This window comes from Nansenia antarctica (genome assembly GCF_963989245.1).
Source record: "Nansenia antarctica genome assembly, chromosome: 3".
Classification (NCBI taxonomy): domain Eukaryota; kingdom Metazoa; phylum Chordata; class Actinopteri; order Argentiniformes; family Microstomatidae; genus Nansenia; species Nansenia antarctica.
In genome coordinates, this window is record NC_137688.1 from 23636524 (window position 1) to 23653684 (window position 17161).

Genomic DNA, 17161 nt, shown 5'->3' on the forward strand with positions numbered 1-17161 from the left:
AACAAGCGGCATTCAACGCTTCCGTGTTCTTTCGCTGGTACAATGCAACCGGATCCTAAAGACTTTATCCAGTATATGAATTTTCTTTTTTAAATGGGGGGGGAGCAAAGGTATTTTTAAAGTACACATTTCACTCAGGAGGAAGGAATGCAAAGCCTGAAGTAGCTCATGTAGTCATAGTATAGTAGGCCTATGTCTCATTTATTTTGTACAGTATCTTAGTTATTCTACAAAACCTTTACGAAACTCATTCCTCCCATTGGAAAACGGTTCACTTGAAATTACTAAATAAGTAATTTCCTGTTATTGCTTAAAGGCCCTCTGAGATGGGTTTAATTGAGAATGGAGACGCTTTGCTTCATTACCCGCTAAATTCAACAGTTATCTTCAGACAGAAAACCTAGGAAGAGCACTGTGAGCAGCCTATGTGCAGGAACACAAAAATAGCCCCTCTCTCCCCCCCCCCCTCTCGGTGACAGGGTGAGTCATGGCGGAGGGGACAGCATCCTTTGGCAGGGAACCGTGTCATTATGTTGTCCCCCCAGAGGGACACAGTGTCTCTAGGATGTGTTAATCACATGCAGGGAGTGGGGGGGGGATCTGGGATGGAGAGGCCCCTCATGTGCCACTCTATCAGACATGGGAGTCCACCGTCACCAGGGGTAGCTCTGGTGGAGCGGAGGCAGCACCCCCCCGGGTGATATGTCAGGGTCCTGTCCTTGTATTAGAATAAGGTGGGGGTATAATGGGACAGCTGCACCGTCCTGGGGGGGCCATCCAAGACAGTGCCTGCTCTACCCCCCTTGGCGATGCCAGACAACAGCAGATGGCCGTTCGCACAGATGACCAGTGGAGAGGTTGGAGAGGAGAGGAGCCCTTAGTGTTAGGTCAGGGGGGAGGACAGCATCAGTGTTCTTGACATGTTAGGTTAGTGAGGAGAGGACAGGAGAAATGCCCTTCAAGTGTAAGATAGGCTGGGGGAGGACAGCATCAGTGGCTTTGATGCATTAGGTTAGGGAGGAGGGGACAAAAGTAGATTGCTCATGTTGTGTTGGGAGAGGGGAAGTATGAACATGACAGGGAGAACATGACAGGGAGAGCTAAAGATTCCCACATAGTCCCCACCTGCATGGATTCGAACCCTGTCTAAATCGATGCCAGTTCTCTCCCATTCCCTGCATCCAACTCCCTCCTATCCAACTGTCTAAAGTAAAGTGAAAGAACACTAAAGCAGTGTGAAATTCCTTCAACACGACTAAAGCCAAAAGCTTGAATTAGAATATGCCATTCAGGTCGGCGCTCACTAATATGTTGTGATTCGCTTAAATCTAATTCAGTCAAATGAAGGGCTATCCGGGAGTGGTCGTCAGTCAGCCTTCTTCTCCAAAGGGGGAGTCTCCAGTAGTAGAGCACAGCCTCAACAGGAAAGAAGAAGAAGAAGGGAAAGGATTAGGATTTCCATCTGCACAGCATCCAAAATCTCTTAAATCATGCATAACAAATCGATTGTGCAGCCTGGGAAGTGTGTCCTCCACCCAGGGGCACGGCACGCCTCCAGTATGCATCAGCACATTATATGGCAGCCCCAGAAACACAAAGCGCATTAGTGGCTCACTTAACCTCATCCACCAATTGCATTTCTGCTGAACAAACCTACTGTAAGCCACCCAGGCTCACCCATAAAGAGGCGTGACACACGCCCACACGGCAAATACGCAGCTCCAGGAGATGTTTTGCTTTGTTGTTTTGCTTTTTGGGTTAGTTAATTAGGAGGGTTTTTTTTCCAGGAGTGGTGACGCACAGAGGTTACAGTCCTTCCCTATTGTACTAGCTGCTTGGTGTTTCCCAACAGTATATGCCCCATTTTGCTGGTAGCTACTGGATGTCATAACTGTCTGCTCACCAGTTGATGCGTGCTACCAATTGAGATCAATTGAGATCAGCTCCTGTCTCTCCGCAGAGATGTCGTATCCATTGTTACACGGCAAAAGCATTCTTTTGGTAATGACACAACCATGTCATTAATCATGCCATGACTGCATCTCTCAGAGTTCAACCCCTATGAAGCTTGTGTGAGAGTGCGTAGGTTTACTTTGTGCTGAAGCATAAATGAGAAGGCTTCATGTAAACTCAAGAGGTGAGGCACTTCTTTATCCACCAATTACTCTGTTCTCATCAGAGGCTGCTGAGTCTTCGCTCAATAGAAGACATCAGTACATTGTGTTGGAACATTTAATATAATAGCTACTGGCACAAATTGTGAATGATAAATTAATCTTATTTAATAGAGCTCATTCTACGAGCCATTGAACAAAATCATAAAAAGCCAATAAAGGATAACCATTCGCTGTAATTGAATTGTAACAAACTTTTTTATCAATAACGTGGATGATGAACATTGATCTTAGCTTAATTGTGAAGACACGGGTCCTGAGCTGGACATGGAAAAATGAAGAATTGAGAAGTGGGAAAAGTATTTGGTGAACTTTTACTCCTCTTTGGACAATGACCCGTTGCGAAGCGGTGAGTCCACCTGAGGCACTTTGTACGCCACAATGCCACTTTCTCCAGAGTGAGTGAGAGGCACCCCCACAGCACCTTAGGCCTAGTTCCTAATCAGCCCTGTACACTTCCTTCCTGAGTTCTAGCACATTCACCCCTAGCTCAAACAGACGCTGTAGCAATATCGATGGCATTGCTGCACTGCCTCTCCGCAGGAGGCAAATCTCAACCCTCACTGTGTCTCCTCAACAGAAATAAATCATGTATAACAATGTGTACATTTCTTCTGGCGACGCAGTGTGTTTGCGTTGCTTTGGAATGTGAGGCAAATAAGAAGCAGAACAGGGCACATTGGGCATCTTTTTTTCCCCAATAATATTCGGTTACTCTTTCACCATGACGCTTCCCTTTTCCTCTGGATTCTCAAAAGAAGAATGTTTTTGTCTTTTCACCGCTCAACTGAAAATTGCAACTTCACATCCCAGGGCCTTCTGCTTGCAGAGATACACAGAATTACAATCAACCGCTATTTTCACAACCAACCCCCTATTTTAATAGCTTATTTCTGTACCAGCCTCTTCTACTTTCCACAAATTCTCCACATACCCCCACAAAGTCATACCCCAAAAGTAGCATTCCTGAAATAAACAAGTGTGTAGCACATCGATCTGCGGCATGACTGAGACTGCAGAGCCAGAGCCTCCAGGTCACTCATATAGCACACTCACACAGGACACATTCATAACTGCTGCTGAGAACATCAAGCACTCCACTGGGGATCTTTAAATACATCAATTTCACAACAGGTTCAATCAATATCAGCCTGAGAGAGAAGCCTGTGTTTGTGTCAGGCCGCGTAGGGTCCTTTTTTAGCACATCTTAGCTGGCCCCACATTGTTGAGTCTATTATCAATCCCGGAGAGATTTCTTATGCAAGCCCAGACCAACTAACAGCAATTAGCCCAGTGGTTACAGTCCTATAAAGCCCAGGGGAGTATCTATGTATGGTACCTTACCCATTGATGGTTTGATGTCCAACCGAAGTCAGCTAAGGGAGCTTGTTCCCAGCTAACAAGGCGCTGCTGTATTTGTATACATATTTGCCAGCTTTAAGCTTTGCAGCCTCCCTCAGGTCACTCTTTGCATATAACACTACAAATTGCATCCGGTTTTCAAGCCCTGCAGTGCTGTGTGTGTGTGTGTGTGTGTGTGTGTGTGTGTGTGTGTGTGTGTGTGTGTGTGTGTGTGTGTGTGTGTGTGTGTGTGTGTGTGTGTGTGTGTGTGTGTGTGTGTGTGTGTGTGTGTGTGTGTGTGTGTGTGTGTGTGTGTGTGTGTGTGTGTGTGTGTGTGTGCGTGCGTGCGTGCGTGCGTGCGTGTCAGCGGTGTGTGGTGGAAGAAGGCAAGGGTGTCAGCGCCTCCGCAAAATGTTTGTTAAAAAAAAAGAAATCATTGTCAATTGTCAAGAAATATGAGAGAATAACAACACAGAGTGCTGAGATTTTAAGACAACAAAAACTTTCGATCAGGAGCAGAGTGGTCAGAAGGAGTATTGTTTCTGCCTCCCCTAGAGCTCCTGTCTCCATATAAGAGATTTACAGCGATGCATGATTATCATGGGGCAATGCCCAAATCCGTACTGAAGGTGATAAGAGGCGGTGCCTTTACTTCCCTGGGATTGAACAATCAATTTCTCTGTCAAGAATAGATTCCTAAACCTTCCTACTTTAACTTTTAGAATGAAAGTAGTCCTGCCCAGCTATCAATAACAATCGGTACTGTATGTGTGGAGGAAACCACTGGGATTTCTACGCTTTTGGAGAGGAAATGATGCTCAGTGTGTCTAATGTGGTAGCAGATAAGATGGTCCGCCTGGCCCCACCACCTCTACGCCAATGCAGCAGTCGTGCTGCCCAGTCACGTCTCTTCTCTATACTGGCTCCCAGCTGGTGGAACGAGCTTCCCACGGCTGTCAGAACTGCAGAATCACTCCCCATCTTGTGTCGGAGACTGAAGACCTCCATCTCTTCAGGCTACATGTTAACTGTCCCTCCTGAGACATCTACTACCCCCCAGCACTGTTTCTCCTGAGTCACCTACTTCCCCCTGCACTATTTTTCCTGAGTCACCTACTTCCCCCTGTACTGTTTCTCCTGTGACATCTACAGTACTACCCCCCAGTACTGATTCTCCTGTGTCATTTAAAAAATATATAATAATAATAATAATAATAATTCTTCCTTCTTCTAGCACGACGACTGCCAATGGCTCCAGGCCTAAGCATAGGCATCACTTACTTATTTAGTATTGATTGTAAATCACTGGAATAAGGCATCTGCTAAATGCCAAAAATGTAAATGTAAATGTATGGTTCGATTTTAAGGAATCAAAATCTGATGGCATCAGCTTTGAACAGGCTAGGTTCATCAGCTTTGAACAGGCTGGGTTCATTGATTGTTTTATGTGCACAGGTTGAGTCTTGTGTTAAAGGTCAAGGTGCAGTAGGCAAGAGAGTATGACCCTCCAAACCCCCATAGTAAGGCTTCAATCTCAATATCTGCCTCCACAAACCCCAGAGGCATTGTTGTGTGTGTGTGTGTGTGTGTGTGTGTGTGTGTGTGTGTGTGTTTTCATGTAAAAAGCAAGAATGAAAAAAAAAAATTTGTCAAGAAATATATGAGAGAATAATACACAGAGTGCTGAGATTTTAAGACAACAAAAACTTTAGAACAGAAGAAGGAGTATTGTTTCTGCCTCCCCTAGAGCTCTTGTCTCCAGATAAGAGATGTACAGCGATGCATCAGTGTGTGTGTGTGTGTGTGTGTGTGTGTGTGTGTGTGTGTGTGTGTGTGTGTGTGTGTGTGTGTGTGTGTGTGAGATTGCCATGGCTCTGCATATCTACACATATGATTTTCCCAATGAGCAGAATTCATGTGAAATGTCTGGCCTGCTCTGAATAGTACATTGTTATCAATTAAAGAGATGCTGGGTTAGGATTAGAGAGCAAACAATTTTTTTTATCTCAAGCAAAAACAGGAAAAACAAGAATTCAACAGTTGACTTGAATTAGTGACTACTAGGAAGGAACTACGTCTTTCTAGATGTGATGAATATGAGATGCTCTGTCTATCTCCAGTAGGTATCACCACACCCACACTTCCCATCCTCTAATTGAGTAATTTGAATGTCTTCATGTGATGTTGTCTTCAGGGATGATCAAATTACACTCCGCCAGTATGGTGAATGCAGCCATCTACCTCCTGTTACCAGCCCACTCATTAGCCAATCCCCCTACGGAGCTAAAGAATGCATGTTGGCTGTGCTTTCCTCTTCTCAGCCCTGTAGTTCCTAGCTTTTCATAATGAGGGCCTGGTAATTATGGCCTCTCTCTCTCCGCTCCTCAGTGTGGCAACGAGGCTCAGATGTAAATAGGCTCTCAGATCCGCTGCTGCCTGCCTGGCTCCGGGGTCGTGACAAAAGCCCCTTCTTGGCCTCCTGATGGGCAGAAATGGCCGTCCATCCATCAGCTCCACACGCCAGAGAGCCTGTGATGGAGTCCTGTGGCTATGTGTGTGTGTGTGTGTGTGTGTGTGTGTGTGTGTTTGTGTGTGTGTGTGTGTGTGTGTGTGTGTGTGTGTGTGTGTGCGTGTGTGTGTGTGTGTGTGTGTATGGTGAGTGTGTGTGTGTGTGTGTGTGTGTGTGTGTGTGTGTGTATGTGTGTGTGTGTGTGTGTTTGTGTGGCATCGTGCCTCTGACTGCTGTGTAATTAAGACTGTGCTAATTGTGGCGGCTGTTGCCGTAGTGACAGGGGACAGGATCAGGGCTCTGGGCAGCTCCCCAGAGTGCAGGGCATTGGCGGGCCCATATGGAGAACTCAGGTGCGTCATATTGAGCCACACGAGCTGAACACATTCTGGAGGTGACCGGTCGTCAGAGCCGAGCGGAGAAGAAACTAAAGGGCTTAGACTCGCCATTATCACAGGGTCCAGGAAAGAACGCAGGAATTACACCATACCATTATCACAGGGTCCAGGAAAGAACGCAGGAATTACACCATACCATTATCACAGGGTCCAGGAAAGAACGCAGGAATTACACTATACCATTATCACAGGGTCCAGGAAAGAACGCAGGAATTACACCATAATCATTTCCAAACAACATCACCTGACTAGCGAAACAATAGTATTCATTCGGGCCATCATAACGTGCACACTGGCTCTGATGGACAAAAGAAATTAATCAGTATCAACAGATTCATGCTGACACAAAAGAGGGTATTACTCATGTTCGTAGCTTCACACCTACGTGGATTGGAGTCATTAACATCCTACCGTGGTGAAATGTGCTTACATGGATGTTTGGATGTCTGCTGATGAGCAGGGGGAGTGGGACCACATGGCTGTTGCATTGTGGAGGTAATGAGGGGCGTAAGGGGCTCTGCTGGCCTCTGTCCTGAGAACTCTACTGGTCTCTACTGGTCCCTCTCCCGAGGGCTCTACTGGTGTACTGGTCCCAATGCAACAGAGTAGAATCTGATTGTGTTTCCTGTAAACACACACTCACACACTAGGCTCTGCTGGCCCCCTGTCCTGAGGGCTCAGCTGGCCACTGGACTTCACTGAGGGGGCGAACTGGAACCAGACTCGACTGATTTCCATTTCTGGAGACTCTTCTGGGCCCCTGTATTGGGAGACCTAACACACAGCGGAACTGTGTTCCCTGGTCCCCGTTCCGGGGATAAACTGTGGAACTGCAGTCGGTGATGCTACTCCCCCGTCGTCGTCGTCGTGGGGACTCGACACTCAGAGGACCGTAGCCGTGCCAGAGGACGAGGCTCATTTGTCAGCCATTCATTTCCCGGCTGTTGAGCTAAAGGAGACAAAGCTCTGTTAGCCAGGCGACAGACAGGCCAATGCATTACTCATCTGCTAGGGCATTCATTATGGCACCGGGAGGGGCCTAATTGTGTGGCTCCTTATTTAACTGGCACAACCTCGGCATCAAGTGCTCCATGCATCCCTCATCCTGGGTAAGAGGGCAGAACAGTTTGGAAAGCCAACTGCCTGAACAGGCTAAAAACAACAACAAACAACAAATGCAACAACAACACAGGGGTGGTTTGGCAGGAGAGTGTCAGTGTATTCACTGTTCTGAGTCTGAGCAATTAGTGAATTAGAGCCTGCAGTACTGGCTTTGTTGGCAAATGAATCAGGCATTCCTCAGCATAGCATGAAACAACTTTTGTTGATTTATTCCGGTCTAAAAAGTTCTGGGAATAAGCGGTGATTTACAGAAACCCTTCGTCAGACTTGGACCATGCTGAAATCTCCTTTCCGCAGATTGGCCTCGTAAATATTAGTGTGTGTGTGTGTGTGTGTGTGTGTGTGTGTGTGTCTGTGTGTGTTTGTACGAGTGTGAGTGTTTCTGTGTGTGTGTGTGTGTGTGTGTGTGTGTGTGTGTGTGTGTGTGTGTGTGTGTGTAGGTTGGTATATGTGCGTGAATGTATGCGTGCGGGTTGGCAGATATGTGCCAGTGTGTGTCAGCTTGAGAGCTTTCCAGTTCCAGGGGACTGAGGCGGGCGAGAAGCCGGCCCGCTGCTTTAGCGCTCTGGGGAACGGGGAGGCATCCCATGCGGGCATAGCCACAACAACCACAGCTCATTTCCAATGGAAACCTGGCCAATTACTTCCCACCTCCCACCTCAGCCGCAGGCGTGATGGAAAGCTATGTGTGTTTGTTTGTGTGTGTACTGTGGTGTCTGTGTGTGTATGTGAAAGAGAGCGAGGAGAAAAAGGAAGGAGGAAGTGGAGGAGTGGAGCTTCTGTATCTGTTTACACGGGCCAATTACCGCGGTGCAAGGGGGACCGGTGTTTAGGAGCCCAGCCGGCTAGCCAAGCAGCAGAGGCTCATGGAGGCACTGGAGGAGGCTGAGTAAACAGCATGTCTTATTATGATTGGGAGGTATTCCTACATCCTGCTGGCCTGTCATTAGCGAATCGCCTTGCCAGGTGTGTGTGTGTGTGTGTGTGTGTGTGTGTTTGTGGGGGGGGAAGCTGGGAGCGCCCAAGCATCTCCCCAGTCCTAGTGGATATTCCCTGGAACAGTCCCTAATCCGCCTGCTCTGCTGGGTGAATGAGAGGCCTTGTCTGTTGAGCGCCAAACACTCTGCCTGGCCTGGCCCTGTCACATCCTGTATGTCCCTAGCACATAGGGGCTCTTAATGAGCTGGATTGCTTCTATGTCTAACCTGGTAGTTATGGCGAGGGCTAAAAATACTCCACAAACTTTGCCTGGAGAGCTCAGAGGGTACGCTGGGTGACGTATATGCAGCCATGAGTATGACTCTTATGTTAGGTTCTTTTAAGAAACGGAATACATGTGTGGTGTTCTAGAGAGGCCTGGAGTCAGGGGTAATGACAGACGATTTGGGGAAAGTACCGCTTCCTCTTCGTTATCTCTCTCGTACACGTCTGAAAGCCCCTATTGAAACTTCAAAAGATTTCCCCAAGTCCCATTGTTAGTGGACAATTCCACTTTTGGGGATTAGCAAATACAATACACGAATCAAGACCGCTCGGGTAAATCAAAGAGTGGCGGAGTCCCTTTGATGTCTCCGCATGGAATAGGAATAACCTTTTTCTCTTTGACAGCACCTGAGGACTCTCTCACAGTAGGCATCAAACCAAGCCACCGCAAGCTCCAGAGAAGACAGAAGAGAGAGTTAATAAGCATGGAGGACGACGACATCATCAGCATTCAACACTTTGCACAAACACACACACACACACACACACATTCAGGCATACACACACGCAAGCCACACATACACAGACACACACACTCAGACTTACACACCCAACACACACATACATGTTCTCACACCACACACACACACACACACACACAATTACATGTATACACTCACTTATCCTCACTATCCGCACTTATCCACACTATCCGCACTTACACAGGCACATAATTGCACACACTTGCACACACACACAAGCTCAGGTCACGGAGACCCAGACAGGGTGTTTTGTGACTCAAAATTGATTTTTTTAGTTTTTCTCTTTGAATCTCCTACGCATCTGCCCTGAGGAAATCAGTCTGGCCGGTTCCCTCGTCTGACCTTCCCCTGAGTTAATCCTCGAACACCGAGCTTCGAGTTTTCCTGGTAAAAAAGAAGACAAGGGAGAGTGTTTGCCGATATGTAATCCTAAAGCATGCCTAAAATAATTAAATCAAGATAACCACCATTTCACCAATGCTCTTGTACCCATGCCCATTTCCTGTATTTCCAGTGACACGCAGCTCCTCCCCTAACGTACTCAGAGCGTGATCGCCTCAGTTCTGTTTGTTCTCTGTTCACCGGAGGGCATTTTGGTTTATTTCTGACGTCACCCGAGAATAAATCGCCTCACATGAATTACATGCAGGAGTGGATTATCTGTCTGGATTGCCTGAAAAGTGTAAACTCTACACTTTGTTATCAAGTCTTGTTGTGCATCTCAAGCAGACCTCTTTCTTTTAAGTTATTTTTTCTGAGTGGGGCAGTTCCACTCATATTTTTCTTTTTAATGACAGATATAGTAGAGATTATGACAGGAAGGATGGGTGAGAGAGAGAGAAGGGATGACATGCAGGATATGTCCCCGGCCGGAATCGAACCGGGGACCCTGCGGTTACATGGTCAACGCTTAACCCACTACGCCACCTAAGCGCCCCAGCAGACCTCTTTCTAACACAATGCGTCTCTGCGTGGGAATTGGTTTGATGGTGGCCCTGCTACCATATCACACGGACCCAGGATGATGGCGGTGTGCAAAATGCATGGAAACGTATTGAGTTACTGTTGTCCATGGCACAAAGAGCATGTTTAATTTAGTGCTAAAAATAGCCCTGCTAGCTAGAGTGGATGTAAACCGGCTGACATGCCAACAACTTTGCACATCATACTTGGAATTGGACCATGATCCTTATGAAACAAATGAATAAACAATGATATCCTGATTCATGATGCGAGGTCTTAAGGATGTGAACATTAATGTAAGCAGCACAAATGCCCTAGTCTCTGTTGAAGATGGAGCGTTTCATTAAACACAAACCAATACAGCACCCTGGGTTCCCTATCAGTTTTTCTGAGAACACCATTTATTCTGGGGGACTTCCTTTTTGTCCTCCAATTCCTTTCGGGTTTTTTTTGTTTTCCATCTGGGCATCGACGGATCATTAAGTAGTAAATCTATCGGGCCCCGGCCATGCGTCTCCCGGGCTGACGATCCAAATGTCATGAGGGCCGTAGGGGAGATGTGGGAGTGGAGGAGGAGGGGGGGGGGGGCGGCCTGCCCCATGCAGCACGGGAGTGAAAAGTTGCTGAGCTGGGCTCAATATCTTACCCACCCCTCCCCCCTCAACCCTCCGCTCAATAAACTGCTTTGGCCTTAGCCAAAACCCACCGTGCCCCGTCCGGGTGGGTTCAATACCTGGCACAGGTTTCTTTCATCACCCGCCTGTCCAGGGACCACTCATCAAAACAAAGGAGAGACATTAGGAACCAAATCACCAGTACATAGCTGCTCAATCGACACTTTGTCAATTTTTCATCCCTCACTGCTGATATTGTAATCATATTAAATGTGTCCATATAGACCAGTAATATGATGAGTGAGGCCTGTTCTGTTATCATGGTTTATAAATAATCAATTATAAAGAATACTTCCATGGTTATGAATGACATCAAGGTTAACAGCTGGTTATAAGCAATCATGTAGAACTGACAGATTTAGATTTCTTACTCTCTCCTGGTTGATACCATTCCTCAATCCATTCAATGCATTACAATTAGCACGTCCTCCGATTTCTACCTGTACTAGCCTCCCCTGTTTTTCATGCATTCGTTTTGGTTTCTGAAGATTCATTTCAACTTGACTTCCAATTATTTGGAGAATCTTTGCTCCATCTACTAACTATACTGTATGGTTTCCCCTTTATACATAGTAGTGCCACCTCCTGTTACCAAGGTAACAGATATTAATTCAGCTCACCATTGATTCAAAGTTATATTTATTTATCTTCCCTCAAGTGTGAAGGCGAGAACATAACAGAGAAAAGGGAAAAACCCAGGAATCGATTAGACTTGTGACGAAAAAAAAAGAGAAGAAAAAACGTGAGCGAGAGAGAGCTCGCCCATGTCAGACCGTCTGCCTCGTTTATCTGGAGAATAGAACACGTTCCCTAGGATTTCATCGTCCTCAAAGTCAACAATATACTTCAGAGAATGAGACTGTTCTCCAAGGGACATGATGTTCATTGTCCACGCCCACACAACCCTACACAAACATAGTGTTGACAGTTGAAACCCCCCCCCCCCTAACCCCCCACCCCCCTGCTGTCTGAATTTCATTATCTCTGCTCCGAGATCAGAATGAGAGCAGGAACCATGGTAACCAGTAGGCAAGAGGAGCAGAGTAGAGAGAGTGGAGTCCTTTTCGCAGGCTGGGCATAAATATGAGTAGAGGGGAGAGAGAGAGAAAGAGAGAGTGAGAGAGAGAGGAAGAAAGAGAGAGTGATTGAGAGAGGTAGGGGGTGGGGGAGAGAGCAGGAGAGAGAGAGAGAGAGAGAGGGAGAAAGAGAGAGTGATTGAGAGAGGTAGGGGGTGGGGGAGAGAGCAGGAGAGAGAGAGACAGAGAGAGAGAGAGAGGGAGAAAGAGAGAGTGATTGAGAGAGGTAGGGGGTGGGGGAGAGAGCAGGAGAGAGAGAGAGAGAGAGAGAGAGAGAGAGAGAGAGAGAGAGAGAGAGAGAGAGAGAGAGAGAGAGAGAGAGAGAGAGAGACAGAGAGTACCTGTCGAAAATCCACAGCCACTTCACACCATGAGGATCATTAATGTAATTTACTGGCTTCTCTGTGTGACTGATGTTCTACGACGGGATCTCCCCCTGGCTCAGTCGTCGCCGTGGTCAACGGACCGACGCTGCTCTAACACTGACGTGGGTCATTTCTGGGCCGTTTTCACCTAGAATGGTAAACGGTTAAAGATTTGAGTGGCGGGAACGATGGGGACAGAGGATTCTAGATCAGTGTCTGCAGTGCTGACGTCGCCGCGGCGGTGCGATGACTCAACACTGGTTGGGTGGTTCCCAGGAGGGGACAAAGCTGCTTCTCCCTCCTACTTCATTTCAGTATCAACCAGGAACACCCTCCTATAGCCGTACACACCAGCCCAAAGACCAAGCTCTCTGCCCACCCTCCATCCATCCCTCCCTCCCTCCCTCTCTGCACAGTCAGTGTATTGTGTACCATAATGAGAGTTAATAGCACAGGAGCAGAAAGGCACAGGAGCGTGTAATGATTTCACGTGGCTGCGGTTATTAGAATCGCCTTCTGGTTTTTAATGCTAGCAGCCCGTCTAACACGATGGGAGTGGTTGTCGGTCTGCACTGACTAAGGTGTGTGTCAGTAAGCCTCCTTAGAGTACCTGCACACCACCACCCACCAGTAACCAGCCGGATCCGCCTGCTTTGGGCCCGCTCACTAGGACGGCGGGGTTCAATAATAAAGCAATGTTCCATAGCCGCGGTGCAGGCAAAGGATGGGGGTCTCAGTCTTATTCCAAAGTGGGAATTTGAACCCCCGTCAACTGTGGCTGCGCCAGTTTGTTTGGTTTTCTGGAGAGGTGAGGAGACGAGGAGCCTGTTCACAGCACGGCAGTGAGGTGACGGACACGAGTTTAAGAGGCACAGCGACACCTACTGACCAAAACGAGAACTTTCCAATGAGTCAGGGGGGGGGGTGAAAATAAGCGTTGGCATCATTGTGAAGCACCTTTATGGACTCTGTGTGGAACAGTGGATGCTGGTGAGGACGGGCTCATTGTAATGCATGGAATGGATGGAGGCCGTCTTCCAATTTCTACCTCCACCCACCTCCCCTGCTGTGCAAGTAACGTGAAGGACAGATGGGAGCACTCGAGTGAAATAAATATGGCTGACCCGACTTTCGCCTCATACGAAACTGATTTTGTTTTGTTTTTTGCAAAGGTTGTGCAACCTAAGATCAGCGCTTTTGCTATGTGCATTTTTAAACCTGAGAATAATGCAGATTTAGCCCCTGACATGACAAAGCAATTTAGTGTAATTGCACCATAAGAGGTCTGCCTAGAGCGCTGCAATAATGTATGCACACCGGCAGGCAAATCACAAAAGGTGAGGAAAACAACGGGGATTCTTAGATTAAAATCATGCCCTAGAGGATAATTGCGTTGGCCCAGCTTTGAGGGTCGCAGATGTTTTAGCCTGAATGGAAAATAGTGCTCTTTTCATGCGTGGAGTGTGTTTTTCCGCTTTTCAAACTAACTATAAGTTGGAAGAGCTTTGGATACAACAATAGTCTCTGTGATGTAGGACACACACACACACACACACACACACACGCGTACACACACGGACAGCGTTCTTCATGTGAGGGCACCACCAATCTGTGTTTACTTCACCTACTGTAGCTATGTAAAAGCGGGTTCGCGGGGGCCCCCGAGCCACATTGAACTGTCAGTAACCTCAGCCACGCAACACCACTGAAGTGCTGACTCTCTGCTCTCTAGCGAGGATGAAACACAACAACCAAATGTGGAAAAAAACAAGTAAAGGCAAATTTGTGAGGATGAATATCTGCTATATATTCATAACCACTCAGAGAAGTCACCTCTAGCAGAGGATAGCGGTAGAGCAGTAGGGTAAACTGTAGGGGGGGGGGGGGAGTAGAGGAGAGTGGATGGAGAGGGGAGGAAGTGTGCCAACGGGGCTTAAGTTGGTGACATGGGAGAGTTCAGAGTGAGACACACACGCACAGGGAGACTGGCAGACTGCAGTGCTGGCAGCTGTCAGTTGGGAGAAGGTGAGGGTGCTGCTGTTACTCTCAGATCTCCACTATGCCCAGCATGAAGAGGACCTACAGGGCTTGACAATGCTCATATGAGCATTGATCCATGTGCAAACACAAATATCGGTCGTCCTCATATAGCACCTGTCTACGGAGGAAACAATACACTCACTGGATATGACATCACCTGGGGGAGAGGGAGAGGTAGAGGGAGAGGGGAGAGGAGGGAAGAAGATAGGGAGGGGGAGTGGGCTAACCAAACACAATCTTATGTTCAATCATCTCAGCTGTACACTTCTCCGTTGTCGGGATTTACAGGCAGCAGACAGGGAGAATATGATATTGACAAAACTTTGTGTGTGTGTGTGTGTGTGTGTGTGTGTGTGTGTGTGTGTGTGTGTCTGTCTGTGTGTCTGTGTGTGTGGGTGGTTGTGGGTGTGCACGCACGTACATGCATGAGTCATGAGACCCAGTGCACCGATTCAGAAATTAATAATGTTTTCAGATTGTGGGCCTTCATTGCATATCTCAATGCAATCTTTAAACAGAAGATGTCAAACATTTTGCATGGAATGGAGTGCCATCTAGTGGCCAAGAGATTAACTAGTTGTGGAGACCTACAGAATGTGTTGGTCGCCCAGCTTTCCATAGGCATTTCCTGGTCGGCAGAAGAGGCTGGTATCGAATTCTACACCAGGAAGTCATATCTCCAGTCCGTAAAAGCATCATTATTGACAGAGATGCTTCTGGAGCTTTGACCCATAATACCCAGTCCCTGGAGCCCAACCAGGCCCATAACATTAAAAAAAACAACGCCTGATGACTTTTAAAGGTGCTCAGCATCTGCAGCCATTCTCGGAGACTTGGCTGAGACTGAATGCTCCAACAGAGCTTGCAGCAGCAGGACAAATGTACAAGGTTCGGGGGCGAGAGCAGAGCAGAGAGGGGGGGTAGGAAGTAGTGCTCTGAGGCTCATAAATCAGGCCCTGGTCCCCTGGGTGGAGCTGTCTGTGTGAGGACGGACCTGACCCTGCCTGCAGTACTGTAGTCCTGCAGCCCATCCACATCTGGGCCCGCGATCAGACACCAGGAGCCTCTGTATGAGGCCTTCTGTGGGGCCCTCTCTCAAGAAGGCCTGGGCCCTGCCAGAAACGACCCCTAGGCCCTACATCTGAGAGGACTGGGGTAGGTATAAGCAAGATGGGTTGTTACTCCACCTTGTCCTAGGATAGGTTTGGTGAAATCTTCACCATCTTGCTTCTACCTATCCAATTCTTTCAGAGCTTCACAAGTGTCTAGGGAATAGGGGTTGTTTATGGTTCACTGAGCCCCCCCTGGAGGTTTATGTACTACACAGCTGAAATAAAATCCTGTCCCACTTCTGTAGGCCCTACGCCACTAATATACTGCTGCGATACCTTTCAGTGGCCTACATTTCAAAACGATTTGCTTTTCAAAAGCCGGCGCCGAGCTCTCGCTTTCCTCCCTTGGCAAGCACAAGCGCTTCTGCAGTTCATTTCTGCAAGTTAGCGTCCGCTAGTGAGCTTCGACACAATGCGCCGCGTGCCACACAAGATGGCTGATGGAAGTCAGCCATACAGATTTTCTTTTTTTACTGAATGGGCTTGAAGAATCACCCACCTCTTTGAGATCTCACGCCTGGCAGATTTCGAACGTGGCAGACTTTTCATTTTTTCCTACATATCGGCTAGACGCAGTTGGATGTAAAACGCCATTCATTCCATTCCATTTTCCAGCCAATTTCATTCATATCAAATAAAGAGCCGAGACAAGCAATGTGTGTGTGTGCGTGTGTCACATCACAGCCTGCAACACGTGAAACCTCAAAGAGTGTGAGAAAGGAGCCAGACTTCAGTCTCTGTGGCCTTATGCATGATCAACTCAGGCAATAGGAGCCTAGGAATTCCTAGGATTACCGTTGGCCGCAGAACATGGCTAACCTATCAGGATGGTGAGAGGGAGGTCTGCCCACCACAGAGAGGAATCAAAGCTGACACTGAGCCTGCCTGAGAAAGCTCTTTGATAGTATCTCTGCATAACCCGGATCTTATCCATTTGTCAAGCGTCCCGCTAGTCTACTAGAGCTCTAAAATGAGACCAGGGTGAATGATGGGAGTCCCATGCTTCCTATGCTTTACAAGACTGACCGGACTTGTTATGAGGTGGAAGGTATAGTACGCCACCTCATCTCTGTGCATGAGACGGCTTGTTGGAGGTTTTGCACTGGAATGTGTGTGCAGACAGCTCACTTGCCTCTGAGCCAAATGGCAGCTATGCTATACGATGCACCATTTTATGCAGCGGCAGGGAGATCATTACAGGTTACTGTTTGATGTAGTATAATAGGATAGTTCCACAATGGCTTCGTATAATTGAGTCAAATGTGTAAATAGGATTTCCTTCTAAACCTCACACATCCTCCCACAGCCCATCCAATTGTGTCTGACTCATAGAGCTAGGCTATATACCGTTGAAAGAATTATGCTGTCTCTTTAAAACCTTTATGATAATTGATCTTGAAGTATACATTTCTTTGAGGCTTGTTGCCTACTTTGCATATTTATGGATTTGATTAAAGAATCTCAATTTCAGCCTTGCTGGCGTGTTTGTGGCCCTGGGGGCAAAGATCTGTACAGTCGATGCAGCTGTCTCGACGTGTTTGTTAAAAAAAACTCTGCCTACAAGAGGAGACGATATAGAGAGGTAAAACGTTGGTGATCAAAAGCGTATTGGTTTATTGTCTTCCCCTCAGTACCACATTAG